Source organism: Ranitomeya imitator, chromosome 5 (assembly GCF_032444005.1).
Source record: "Ranitomeya imitator isolate aRanImi1 chromosome 5, aRanImi1.pri, whole genome shotgun sequence".
Classification (NCBI taxonomy): Eukaryota; Metazoa; Chordata; class Amphibia; order Anura; family Dendrobatidae; genus Ranitomeya; species Ranitomeya imitator.
The window spans coordinates 406623440-406637588 of NC_091286.1; the positions used below are offsets into that span (position 1 = coordinate 406623440).

Sequence of the window (14149 nt, forward strand, 5' to 3'; positions counted from 1 at the left end):
TCGGCCGATACCCGATATTTGCAGTATCGGAATGCTCAACACTAACCGTCACACCATGACCAGACCACATATTACCACTACATAGTGAAAAAATAATACCACATACAAGAGAATAATACTGCCACACCATGACCAGATCACATATTATTACCACAGTAACTGAATACTACAATACTGATCATTAATAAAAAACACAAAGCTAATATTACCATAAGTGACATTACACACAGGAGCTCTGTGTAAAGTGTATATTGTTCAGGTAACTCAGGATCTCTGTGTAGTATACAGCTGTGAGGTATTGACCGGTGTGTTACATGAGGGGGTCGCTGTGTTCCCCCCAGGATGCGCACGGAGGCGTATTTAGGCCATGGGAGTGCATTGCAATTACAGATGTAGTGGTTATTGCAATTTGCAATGCAGAAGTATGCAATGCAGAAGCATTAGTCCTGGGCAAGCTATTGTATGTGTCTAGGGCAGATTTAAGGAAACCTCCTCTGGGCTTTTGTATTTTGAAACAGACTACAGAATAGTAGTGGTGCAGTCAGTTTCATTCCTGGCTGGGTTTTCCATATGGCTGAAGGCCACAGGTTGCTTGTAAAAAACCCTGAAGCAGAGGGTTTGGGTGTATCAGGGTCAGAGTCAGTGAATCTGGTGTTTGCAGGAGTACAAAGCAGAAGGCTCTGCAAAGCTCCACCTGTGTGAGGCAACACAAGCAAGCAGCGCCAAACAGCCAATGCAGCTGGAAGGCCTGACACCCACAGCATACATGGCGGTGCAGTCGCCCACGGCAACAGGTTTGGAGGTGGACTGTCTTGTGCCCAGCTGTGAACCAGAGGTAGACTGTCCTGTACCCGGCTATGATCCGGAGGTGGACTGGCGTGTTTATCGGCTGCAATCTAGAGGATATGGTTCCCGGCTGCGATCTGAAGGATATTGTATGCTGTGTTTTGCTGAGACTTGTTTTGAACTTTGCTGGGTCACTGCCTCATCACTGCATAGTGTGCTACCATGGCACTACACAGTGTGAATGTAATACAATGCTCACTGGTGACATACATAGGAGCTCTGTATATAATATGCAGTGTATAGTGTCAGTGTACAGGTAACAAACTGAGTCACCAGTGATGTTTCTAGTTTAAGTCCTTTATATTCATCCAGCGCAGACCTCCATCATTTCCTCGAGCCAGAATTAGTCTTTGCAGAAAACAGTTATCTAGAGAACCGCTTCCAGATCATATTCCCCAACGCATATGTTCTCCAATCACGTCCCTCCATGAGCTCCCATTCTATCCTCATGATCTCGCCGCCCATCTTGTCCCCATATGAGCGCACATCCTGTCCCCATATGAGCGCCCATCCTGTGGCTTTCAGTACAAAAAAATATTTAAAAAAAAAAAAATTCTGCTTACCTGGCTGCAGCCTAGCGGCACCCTCTTCGTCGTTAATTTGAGGTGTGGATGCGTCAGCTGGTGAGACGCGTCAGCTGGATGTATATTTCAACTGAATATACATCTACATATGCACCGTCACTTGAAAATTGTGGGCCAAGAAACCAGATTGTGGCGCCACTTAGTGACGGTTCGGGTAAACCGTGTGCTATTTTTTACAGAGGTGTCAGCCAGTATCATATATAACCTTTTCACCTGTGTCTTGCCTCTCTATTGTGTTTTCTGTCTCCTTCTCCTCACTTCCATCTTTTCTCTCTCCCACTCTCTTTTTATATTTCCTTCTGCCTCTTTCTCCCTGTTTGTCTGTGGCTCCACCGCCACCCTTTAACTCTGCCCCCTCAATTTTTTTTTTAACTTGAAAAAGACGCTAGTCCAGCATTGAAATGCTTTGTGGAAATAAAAACCATGTAGTTTTACGTTTGTATGCTCCCGGGGCTGGTTTCTGACCTAATATAATCCAGCTAACGGACTGGGCTTATATCCAATAAGGAACTGGTGGCAGTCCTACCGGGCTGTCAGTGCTCTGTTTTACTTTTGCTAGTGAAAGAGGCCTCTCAGTCTGTCAAGGTTGTGAGGAGAGCTTTAAACTAGAGCATATGGGATGAGAAGTTTATGGCCAGGAAAAAATATGCAGCTAATGACTTCTTTGGAGAACCCTGCTATTAGAAGCGGAAATAAAGAACAAAAACAACAAACTCGTAATGAAAATAAAGGAGTAAGAGAAACCGACTACAAACTAAAATGTGTCTATTCAAATGCACAGAGCAGGGGAAATAAAGAAGGAGAATTTAAACTGCTAACACTGGCATCACTGAAATTTGGCGAGATGATACACATGATTGGGAATACAAACTTTGAAAGCTACAATTTATTTATTAGAAACAGGATTAACAAGAGGTGAGGAGGTGTTGCATTGTATGTTAGGACAACGTATATATCAGAGATACAAGTTTCAGAGACTGGTAGCTCTATGGAAACTGGGTAAGAATACAAGTAGAGACGAACAAAAAGGACACTATTGTAGGTATTTAATATAGGTCACCTGGACAGACTAATGAATCAACTTTTTTTTTTTTTACATCAGTTGTCTTTGTTATATAAAAAAAAAAAAAAGTATGACATGGTGATCATGAGAGCTTTTAACTATCCAGAAATTTGTTGGAATCTCTCTCAGGTAAAAGTAATGGGTCCAGAAAATTCTTATCTTCTCTTGCTGACAACTTTATCATTCAAAAGTTGAAGACAGAACAAGAGGATCTGCAATCTTAGATCAAATTCTTACCAAAATGGAGGAAATGATTGAGGAAGTAAAAGGTGGCTGTGAATTTATGAGACCGCGATCATGCTGTCCTTGAATTTTGGATTACAAGAGGAGGAAGACAAGCGAGGACTTAGACTTTAAAGTAGAACTTCAGAAACACAGATTTTAATGGACTCAGAAAGAGGATAGGAAAGCTGCAATGGCTGAATGTTCTAAAGGACAGAAATGTCCAAGAAGGATGAGAGATTTTGCTAAATGAAGAACTAAGTGATGACAGTGATGATTTGTGCAAAAACAAAGAATAAAATAAAAAATATTGATATACTCACCCCTCCGACGGACCCTGGCTCTCAGCGGTGCAAGCGTCTGCCTCAGTTCCCAAGAATGCAGTGAGTGAAGGACCTTCGATGACGTCGTGGTCACGTGAACGGTCACGTGAGTGGTCGTGTGACCGCTACGTCATCGAAGGTCCTTCACTCACTGCATTCTTAGGAATGGAGGCAGAAGCTTGCACCGCTGAGAGACATGGTCCATATTTTATTTTTATTCTTTATTTTTTTACATGAATATGGATCCCAGGGCCTGAAGGAGAGTCTCCTCTCTTCCAGACCCTGGGAACCACACGCCGTATAAGATGACTGGGCGTATAAGATGACCCCCGTCTTATACGGCGGGTATATCCCAAATTCCATATTTTACATGGAAAAGTTGGGGGTCGTCTTATACACCCAGTCTTCTTATACACCAGAAAATACCGTATATGTTATTAGGATTTTATGTGATATATCACCACAAAATAGCCAGAGTTTGTGAAGAAAATGGAATTTGGCACCCAATCACTACTGTAGAGATTGAGGAAAGTCAAAGTAGTTTTCACACAACATATTTACACCCAAGAATTTACACCAAAGTAACAGGTGTTTGTGGAGTGTTAAGGAACTGATTTTTAAAAATTTAACCCCTTAATCCCACATGACGTACTATCCCGTCGAGTTGACCTGGGACTTAATTCCCAGTGACAGGATAGTACGTCATGCGATTGGCCGCGCACACAAGGGAGCGCGGCTGATCGTGGCAGGGTGTCAGCTGACTATCGCAGGTGACATCCGGCACTATGTGCCAGTAGCGGTCACGGACCGCTCCCGGCACATTGCGATCAAAGATCGCAGTGTTCCAGCAGCATAGGGATGCATCGCGCAGGGAGGGGGCTCCTTACGCGCTTCCCTGAGACCTTCGGAGCAACGCGATGTGATCGCATTGCGCCAAGGGTCTCCTACCTTCTCTCTGCAAGCCCCGGATCCAAAATGGCCGCAGGGCTGCTTCCGGGTCCTGCAGGGAGGTGGCTTGCAAGCGTCCCTGCAGTGCCTGTCAGATCCTTGATCTGACTGCAGTGCACTGCAAAGTGTCAGATCAGCGCCCCAAAAACATGATGTCCCCCCCGGGGCAATGTTATAAAGTAAAACATAAAATATTCACGTATGTAAAAAAAAAAAAAAAATTTATATATATATATATATATATATATATATATATATATATATATATTACACATACATACACACATATACATACATACATATACATACATACACACATACACATACAATAAATACATTTCTTTATCTAAAAAAACAAATAAAAGTACACATATTTAGTATCACCGCAACCGTAATATCCGCGTACCCGACCTATAAAACTGTTCCACAGTTAACCCCTTCAGTTATCACCGTAAAAAAACCACGAGGCAAAAAACAACGCTTTACTATCATACCGCCGAACAAAAAGTGAAACATGCGATCAAAAATACGGCTATAAATAACCATGGTACCGCTGAAAACGTCATCTTGTCCCGCAAAAAAAGAGCCGCCATACAGCCTCATCAACAAAAAAAAATAAAAAAAAAAAGTTATAGTCCTCAGAATAATGGGATGCAATAATATTTTTTTTTTATATAAAATAGTTTTTATCGTATAAAGGCGCCAAAACATAAAACAATGATATAAATGAGGTATCGCTGTAATCGTACTGACCCGAAAAATAAAACTGCTTTATCAATTTTACCAAAGGTGGAGCGGTATAAAGGCCCCCCCCCCCCACCAAAAAAAAAAAAAATAGAAATTCATGAATAGCTGGTTTTCGGTCATTCTGCCTCACAAAAATCGGAATAAAAAGCGATCAAAAATATCATGTGCCCGAAAATGGTACCAATAAAAACGTCAACTCGTCCCGCAAAAAACAAGACCTCACATGACTGTGGACCAAAAGATGGAAAAATTATAGCTCTCAAAATGTGGAGACGCAAAAACTATTTTTTACAATAAAAAGCGTCTTTTAGTTGTGACAGCTGCCAATCATAAAAATCCGCTAAAAAACCTGCTATAAAAGTAAATCAAACCCCCCTTCATCACCCCCTTAGTTAGGGAAAAATAATAAAATTTTAAAAAATGTATTTATTTCAATTTTGCCATTAGGGTTAGGGTGAGGGTTGTAGCTAGGGTTAGGGCTATGGGTGGGGTTGGGGCTAGGTTTAGGGTTGGGGCTAGGGCTACAGCAAGGCTTAGGGCTAAAGTTAAGGTTAGGGTTGGAGCTAAAATTTAGGGTTAGGGTTGGGACTAAAAAGTTAGGGATAGGGTTTGGATTACAATCAGGGCCGGCTCCAGGTTTTTGAGGGCCCCGGGCGAAAGAGTCTCAGTGGGCCCCCCCTTTAACACATACCCCGATTCATGATTGCATATAAACACAGCCCTGTAGTATATAACACTGCCCACGTAGTATATAGCAGCCCACGTAGTATATAGCACAGCCCACGTAGCATATAGCAGCGCAGCCCACATAGTATATAGCAGCGCAGCCCACATAGTATATAGCAGCGCAGCCCACATAGTATATAGCAGCGCAGCCCACGTAGTATATAGCAGCACAGCCCACGTAGTATATAGCAGCACAGCCCACGTAGTATATAGCCGTGCCACTCACTCAGGCACTGGTAGTACTAGGAGCTCCTCCTGAATCTGCCTCATAACTTCAGCAGCACAACAGCCAGCCAGGTGCGGAGATCAGAGCAGAGAACGTGCTCTCTCCGCCCACAAACAATGTCACACTGGCTGCCTTCTCTTAACCCCTATGTGTGCCTGCTTGGCTGCACTGACTGAGTGAGAAGATGCTTGTGTCAGAGCTGGCACATAGGGGTTAAGAGAACGCAGCCAGCAGTGACTTTGTGGGCGGAGAGAGCATGTTATCTCCTGCTCTGCTCTCCCAGCTGTATCTATGACAGCGTGAGTGGGCCCCCCTCTCTTCCCAGGGCCCTGGCATTTGCCCGGTGTGCCGGGTGCTGACGCCGGCCCTGATTACAATTACGGTTGGGATTAGGGTTAGGTGTGTGTCAGGGTTAGGGGTGTGGTTAGGGTTATGGTTGGGATTCGGGGTGTGTTGGAGTTAGGGGTGTGGTTAGGGTTGGGATTAGGGTTAGGGGTGTGGATGTGGTTGGGATTAGGGTTAGGGGCATGTTCAGGTTAGGGGTGTGTTTGAGTTAGGGTTTCAGTTAGAATTGGGAGCACATCAAGGGCTCTCCAAACGAGACATGGCGTCCTCTCTCAATTCCAGCCAATTCTGCGTTGAAAAAGTAAAACAGGGCTCATTCCCTTCCGAGCTCTCCTGTGTGCCAAGACAGGGGTTTACCCTAACATATGGGGTATCAGCGTACTCAGGACAAATTGGACAACTATTGGGGTCCAATGTTTCTTGTTACTCTTGGGAAAATAAAGATTTTGGGGGTAAAATATTTTTTTATTTTCCCGTCTCTGCGTTATAAACTGTAGTGAAACACTTGGGGGTTCAAAGTTCTCACAAAACATCTAGATAAGTTCCTTGGGGGGGGGTCTAGTTCCAATATGGGGTCACTTGTGGGGGGTTTCTACTGTTTGGGTACATCAGGGGCTCTGCAAATGCAATGTGACGACTGCAGACCAATCCATCCAAGTCTGCATTCCACACGGAGCTCCTTTCCTTCCGAGCTCTGCCATGCGCCCAAATGGTGGTTCCCCCCACATATGGGGTATCAGCGTACTCAGGGGGTGCAACAACTTTTGGGGTCCAATTTCTCCTGTTATTCTTGGGAAAATACGAAACTGGGGGCTAAAAAATCATTTTTGTAAAAAAACTATTTTTATTTTCCCGGCTCTGTTATGAACTGTAGTGAAATACTTGGGGGTTCAAAGCGCTCACAACACATCTAGATAAGTTCTTTAGGGGTCTACTTTCCAAAATGGTGTCAATTGTGGGGGGTTTCAATGTTTAGGTATATCAGGGGCTCTCCAAACGCAACATGGCGTCCCATCTCAATTCCAGTCAATTTTGCATTGAAAAGTCAAATGGCGCTCCTTCCCTTCCGAGCTCCGCCATGCGCCTAAACAGTGGTTTACCCCCATATTTGGGGTATCAGCGTACTCAGGACAAATTGTAGAACAACTTATGGTCCATTTTCTCCTGTTACCCTTGGTAAAATAAAACAAATTGGAGCTCAAGTAAATTTTTTGTGAAAAAAAGTTAAATGTTCGTTTTGTTTTTTTTGTTTTTTTTTGTTTTTTAAACACTCCAAAGATTCCTGTGAAACAACTGAAGGGTTAATAAACTTCTTGAATGTGGTTTTGAGCACCTTGAGGGGTGCAGTTTTTAGAATGGTGTCACACTTGGTTATTTTCAATCATATAGACCCCTCAAAATGACTTCAAATGTGATGTGGTCCCCCCCCCCCCCAAAAAAAAAAAAATGGTGTTGTGAAAAAGAGAAATTGCTGGTCAACTTTTAACCCTTAACTCCCTAACAAAAAAAATTTTTGGTTCCAAAATTGTGCTGATGTAAAGTAGACATATGGGAAATATTACTTAAGTATTTTGTGTGACATGTCTGTGATTTAAGGGCATATGTTCCAAATTTTCGCCAAATTTCCGTTTTTTTACAAGTAAACCACAAGTAAACGCAGGTAATATCAAAGAAATTTTATCACCATCATGAAGGACAACATGTCACGAGAGAACAATGTCAGAATCATCAGGATCTGTTGAAGTGTTCCAGAGTTATAACCTCATAAAGGGACAGTGGTCAGAATTGTAAAAATTGGCCCTGTCATTAACGTGCAAACCACCCTTGAGGGTTAAAAAACATAAATCAGAAAATTTTAAACATGCATTTGTATTCTGCTCCCTATAATCTTATACTCCTAAACAGGGCTGCCACTAGGAATTTTGGAGCCCCATACTGGCAAATTTTCGGGCCCCCTTTAGACTCTGCCCAGGGTCCACGCCAGCTCCACCCTTCAAACTTTCCATAGTCCCATCGCTCACTCTTGGAAAAACTCCAACCACATCCTCAATCAGGTATTAACAGTTCCCATCAAATACTAGATCACATACATAGCCGGCAGCTTTTGTTCTGGCCAAAATAATTTTTAAGCCACCATGATGACATGGTAGACTCTTTTGGCCAGACCCTACTCTACCCTATTAAATATAAAAATATTTTTATGTTTTTTTCTTTAAGGCTATGTGCACATGTAGGTGGGCTCTCTGTGGATTTTTCCGCACCTGTTTTTGTAAATCCGCAGGTAAACCGCACTGCGGATTACCTGCGGAATTATCGCATTTTTTGTGCGGCTTCCACCTGTGGTTTTACACCTGCGGATTCCTATTATGGAGCAGGTGTAACCTGCAGCAGAATCTGCATAAAGAATTGACTTGCTGCAGAATAAACGCGTTTCCGCACATTTGTTTTCCGCAGCATGAGCACTGCGAATTCTGTTTTCCATAGGTTTACATGGTACTGTAAACTCATGGAAAACAGATGCGGATCCGCAGCAAAATCCTCAGCGTGTGCACATCCCCTAAGGGAATGAGTCACATGTTTTTTTAAATGACCATTAACCCCTTCGCGACATGCGCCGTACTAGTACTGCGCTGCCGGCACTGCATTAGTGCCAGCAGCAGTACTAGTACGGCGCACCGATCACCGCGGTCTCGCGCTGACACCCCGCAGCAATGCCCACGATCGGCGCTATCGCCGATCGCGGGCATTTAACCCCTCTGATGCCGCTGTCAGTAGTGACAGCGGCATAGAGGGGGATCGCGCAGGGACGGGGGCTCCCTGCGCTCTCCCACCGGAGCAACGCAATGAGATCGCGTTGCTCCGGTGACCCGGAAGGAGTCCCCGGATCCAAGATGGCCGCCGGACTCCTTCCGGGTCATGAAGTGACCTGGCTAGCCGGCGCCTGCTGAGAGCAGGCGCTGGAGAGCCAGCTAAGCTGCCTGTCAGATCGTTGATCTGACAGTGTGCTATGCACAGTGTCAGATCAACGATCTGATCTAATACAGAGATGTCCCACCCTGGGACAATGTTAGAAAGTTAAAAAAAAAAAAAAATAGAATGTGTAAAAAAAAAAATAAAAAAAAATCCCCCCCCCCAAAAAAAAAAAAAACATTTCCCAATAAATCCATTTATTTATGTAAAAAAAAAAAAAAAAAAAAAAAACAATAAATGTACACATATTTGGTATCGCCGCGTCCGTAACGACCCGCTCTATAAAACTGTCCCACTAGTTAACCCCTTCAGTGAACACCGCAAAAAAAAAAAAAAAAAAAAAACAAGGCAAAAAACAACGCTTTATTATCATACAGGCGAACAAAAAGTGGAATAACACGCGATCAAAACGACGGATATAAATAACCATGGTACCGCTGAAAACGTCATCTTGTCCCGCAAAAAAAAAGCCGCCATACAGCATCATCAGCAGAAAAATAAAAAAGTTATAGCTCTCAGAATAATGCGATGCAAAAACAATTATTTTTTTATATAAAATAGTTTTTATTGTGTAAAAGCGCCAAAACATAAAAAAAAATTACATAAATGAGGTATCGCTGTAATCGTACTGACCCGAAGAATAAAACTGCTTTATCCATTTTACCACACGTGGAACGGTATAAACGCCCCCCCTAAAAGAAATTCAGGAATTGCTGGTTTTTGTTCATTCCGCCTCCCAAAAATCGGAATAAAAAGCGATCAAAAAATGTCATCTGCCCGAAAATGTTACCAATAAAAACGTCAACTCGTCCCGCAAAAAACAAGACCTCATATGACTCTGTGGGCCAAAATATGGATAAATTATAGCTCTCAAAATGTGGTGATGCAAAAACTATTTTTTGCAATAAAAAGCGTCTTTTAGTGTGTGACAGCTGCCAATCATAAAAATCCGCCAAAAAAACGCTATAAAAGTAAATCAAACCCCCCTTCATCACCCCCTTAGTTAGGGAAAAATAATAAAATGTAAAAAAATGTATTTATTTCCATTTTCCCATTAGTGCTAGGGTTAGGGCTAGGGTTAGGGCTAGGGCTAGGGTTGGGGTTAGGGTTTCAGTTATAATTGGGGGTTTCCACTGTTTAGGCACATCAGGGGCTCTCCAAACGCGACATGGCGTCCGATCTCAATTCCAGCCAATTCTGCTTTGAAAAAGTAAAACAGGGCTCCTTCCCTTCCGAGTTCTCCTGTGTGCCCAAACAGTGGTTCCCCCCAACATATGGGGTATCAGCGTTCTCAGGACAAGTTGGACAACAACTTTTGGGGTCCAATTTGTCCTGTTACCCTTGGGAAAATAAAAACAAAGGGGATAAAATATCATTTTTGTGGAAAAAAAAATATTTTTTATTTTCACGGCTCTGCGTTATAAACTGTAGCGAAACACTTGTTGGTTCAAACCTCTCACAACACATCTAGATAAGTTCCTTGGGGGGTCTAGTTTCCAATATGGGGTCACTTGTGGGGGGTTTCTACTGTTTAGGTACATCAGGGGCTCTGCAAATGCAACATGACACCTGCAGACCAATCCATCTAAGTCTGCATTTCAAATGGCGCTCCTTCCTTTCCGAGCTCTGCCGTGCACCCAAACAGTGGTTCCCCCCAACATATGGGGTATCAGCGTACTCAGGACAAATTGGACAATAACATTTGTGGTCCAATTTCTCCTGTTACCCTTGGGAAAAAAAAATTGCGGGCTAAAACATCATTTTGTGGAAAGAAATAATGATTTTTTAATTTTCACAATGCTACATTCTAAACTTTAGTGAAACAATTGGGGGTTAAAAGTGCTCACCACACATCTAGATAAGTTCCTTAGGGGGTCTTCTTTCCAAAATGGGGTCACTTGTGGGGGGTTTCCACTGTTAAGGCACGTCAGGGGCTCTCCAAATGCGACATGGCTTCCGATCTCAATTCCAGCCAATTTTGCATTGAAAAGTCAAATGGCACTCCTTCCCTTCCGAGCTCTGCCATGCGCTCAAACAGTGGTTTATCCCCATATATGAAGTATCGACGTACTCAGGACAAATTGCACAACAACTTTTGGGGTCCAATTTATCCTTTTACCCTTGGGAAAATAAAACATTTGGGGCAAAAAGATCATTTTTTGTGAAAATTAATAAAACGTTTTTTTTTACGGCTCTACATTATAAACTTCTGTGAAGCACTTGGAGGTTCAAAGTGCTCACCACACATCTAGATTAGTTCCTTAGGGGGTCTACTTTCCAAAATGGTGTCACTTGTGGGGGTTTCCACTGTTTAGGCACATCAGGGGCTCTCCAATCGTGACATGGGCTCCGATCTCAATTCCAGCAAATCTTGCATTGAAAAGTCAAATGGCGCTCCTTCCCTTCTGAGCTCTGCCATGTGCCCAAACAGTGGTTTACCCCCACATATGGGGTATCGGCGTACTCAGGACAAATTGTACAACGAATTTTGTGGTCCAATTTCTCCTGTTACCCTTGGTAAAATGAAACAAATTGGACCTGAAGTAAAAATTTTGTGAAAAAAAAGTTAAATGTTCAATTTTTTTAAACATTCAAAAAATTCCTGTGAAGCACCTGAAGGGTTAATAAACTTTTTGAATGTGGTTTTGAGTACCTTGAGGGGTGCAGTTTTTAGAATGGTGTCACTTTTGGGCATTTTCTGTCATATAGACCCCTCAAAGTCACTTCAAGTGTGAGGTGGTCCGTAAAAAAATGGTTTTGCAAATTTTGTTGCAAAAATGAGAAATCGCTGGTCAACTTTTAACCCTTATAACGTCCTAACAAAAAAAAGTTATGTTTCCAAAATTGTGCTGATGTAAAGCAGACATGTGGGAAATGTTGTTTAACTATATTATGTGATATAACTCTCTAATTTAAGGGCATAAAAACTAAGAGTTTGAAAATTGCTAAATTTTCATAATTTCCGACAAATTTTTGTTTTTTTCACAAATAAATGCAAGTCATATCGAAGAAGTTTTACCACTATCATGAAGTACAATATGTCACGAGAAAACAGTGTCAGAATCACCAGGATCCGTTGAAGCGTTTCAGAGTTATGACCTCATAAAGTGACAGTGGTCAGAATTGTAAAAATTGGCCCTGTCACTTAGGTGAAAACAGGCTTTGGGGTGAAGGGGTTAATACATCATAGAAGGGACAAATACTGTCACACAATGACCACGCCACATTTTACCACCACATAGTGACCTATAATACGACATGCAAGGGGCAAATGCCATCACATCATGACCAGACCACATATTGCCACCACATAGTGACCAAATAATACCACATACAAGGGACAAATACAGCCGCACCACGACCAGACCACATATTACCACCACACCTGTAATTACCCAAGCTGTAAAACTGTACCATAACCAATACGATGAATGCCATTTAAAAAAATTAAATAATAAAAAGAAACCAAAAATGTTTAAAAAAATGATCAAAAGGTGTATAGAAAAACTATTTGGTATCACTAAAAATGTCATCTTGTCCTGCAAAGAATGCAGCCCTTCAAATTCACATTTTTCTATGTGCAGCCCATATACCCAGCTGAGTTTGAGACCCCTGGTTTAGATTAAGGCATATTTATGTGTTTGAATAGCTCAGTCAAGCGTCAAGACCTAAATCCCATTGAGAATCTGTGGCAAGACTTGAAAATTGCTGCTCATAGACGCTCTTCGTTCAATCTTACTGAGCTAGAGCTAGTTTGCAAAAATTTTAACCTGTAGATGCGCAAAGCTGGTAGAGACATAATCCAAAGACTTGCTGCAGTAGTTGCAAAGAAAGGTAGTCCTACAAATTATTGTCTCAGGGGGCTGAATACCAATGCATGTCACAAATTAGTTAAAATCAAAACCATGTATGATTTCCTTTACATTTCACAAATACTTGATACTTTGTGTTGGTATTAGTGATGAGCGAGTATACTTGTTGCTCGAGTTTACCCGAGCACGGTCTGTCGGGTGATCTCCGAGTATTAGTTATTGCTCGGAGATTGTTTTCATCGCCTCGGCTGCATGATTTACGGCTGCTGGACAGCCTGAATACATGTGGGAATTCCCTAACAAACAGGCATTCCTCACATGTATTCAGCCTGTCTAGCAGCCCTAAATCATGCAGCTGTGGCGAAAAAAAGCTAAATCTCCGAGCTCTAACAAATACTCGGAGAGCACCTGAGCGTGCTCGGAAAAACCTGAGCAACGAGTATACTTGCTCATCACTAGTTGGTGTATCACAAAATACAAACAAACAACATTTAGGTTTGTTAGGGTATGTTTCCACGTTCAGGAAACGCTGCGTGTTTGACGCTGCACAGAGACGCAGCATCAAACACGCAGCGTCCAGATGTTACAGCATAGCGGAGGGTATTTCATGAAATCCCGTCTCCACTATGCGTGGTAGCACGCATCCGGCGGCCCTGCGACTCCGGACATGCAGCGCGTCTTTTTAGATCGCAGCATGTCCGTTTACTTTGTGGCGACACAGCGCCGCTGCAAGGTATAACACAGGGCCCAATGTGTGGGGTGCGATAATTCCGGATGTGTGCAATGAGCACATCCGGCATCATCGCGTCTCCAGAAGGGGCGGAGCGAGTTTTCCGCTCCATCCAAAGCGCCGGCCATCCTGAACGTGGACACGTACCCCAAGTGAAAAAATATGGAAAAGTTCATGGGGTATGAATACTTTTTCAAGCCACTTTATATACAGTATGTTGTAAAAAACTGACCCGTTTCACTTGTGTGATTTTTTACAGTATAATGTTTAATCGCTTAATCGGGCCTTGTTCAACAAATTGTCTTATAGCAAAACTTTCTTTGATGCCAATCAGAGATCAGTTTTCATTTTACCATGACTGTGGGAGACTTGCAATACATCACAATGGTGGACGTCTTATCTGGTTACCTGTATGTAGGGTTTATGAAAGTCCATGAATGGTGAATTATTTGAAATAGATTGAAATTAATGTCCTAAATATGGTTTGTGTGGTGTATCAGGTGGTGTTCCTGAACATGATAAAATGGGTACAACGCACCATAACCACTGGCAGAAACCAATCATCTTCTGTAACAGGGAGGGAGGGGTGCATTAGTTTCTCATTATC

General features: G+C 42.6%; 1 protein-coding gene across 3 annotated transcripts in view; it reads right to left on the minus strand.

Moving 5' to 3' along the window:
* The window catches only part of LOC138638022 (cytochrome P450 2J2-like), a 310015-nt gene that overhangs the window by 169202 nt on the left and 126664 nt on the right, over window positions 1-14149 (minus strand). The gene's annotated exons all lie outside the window — the stretch shown is intronic.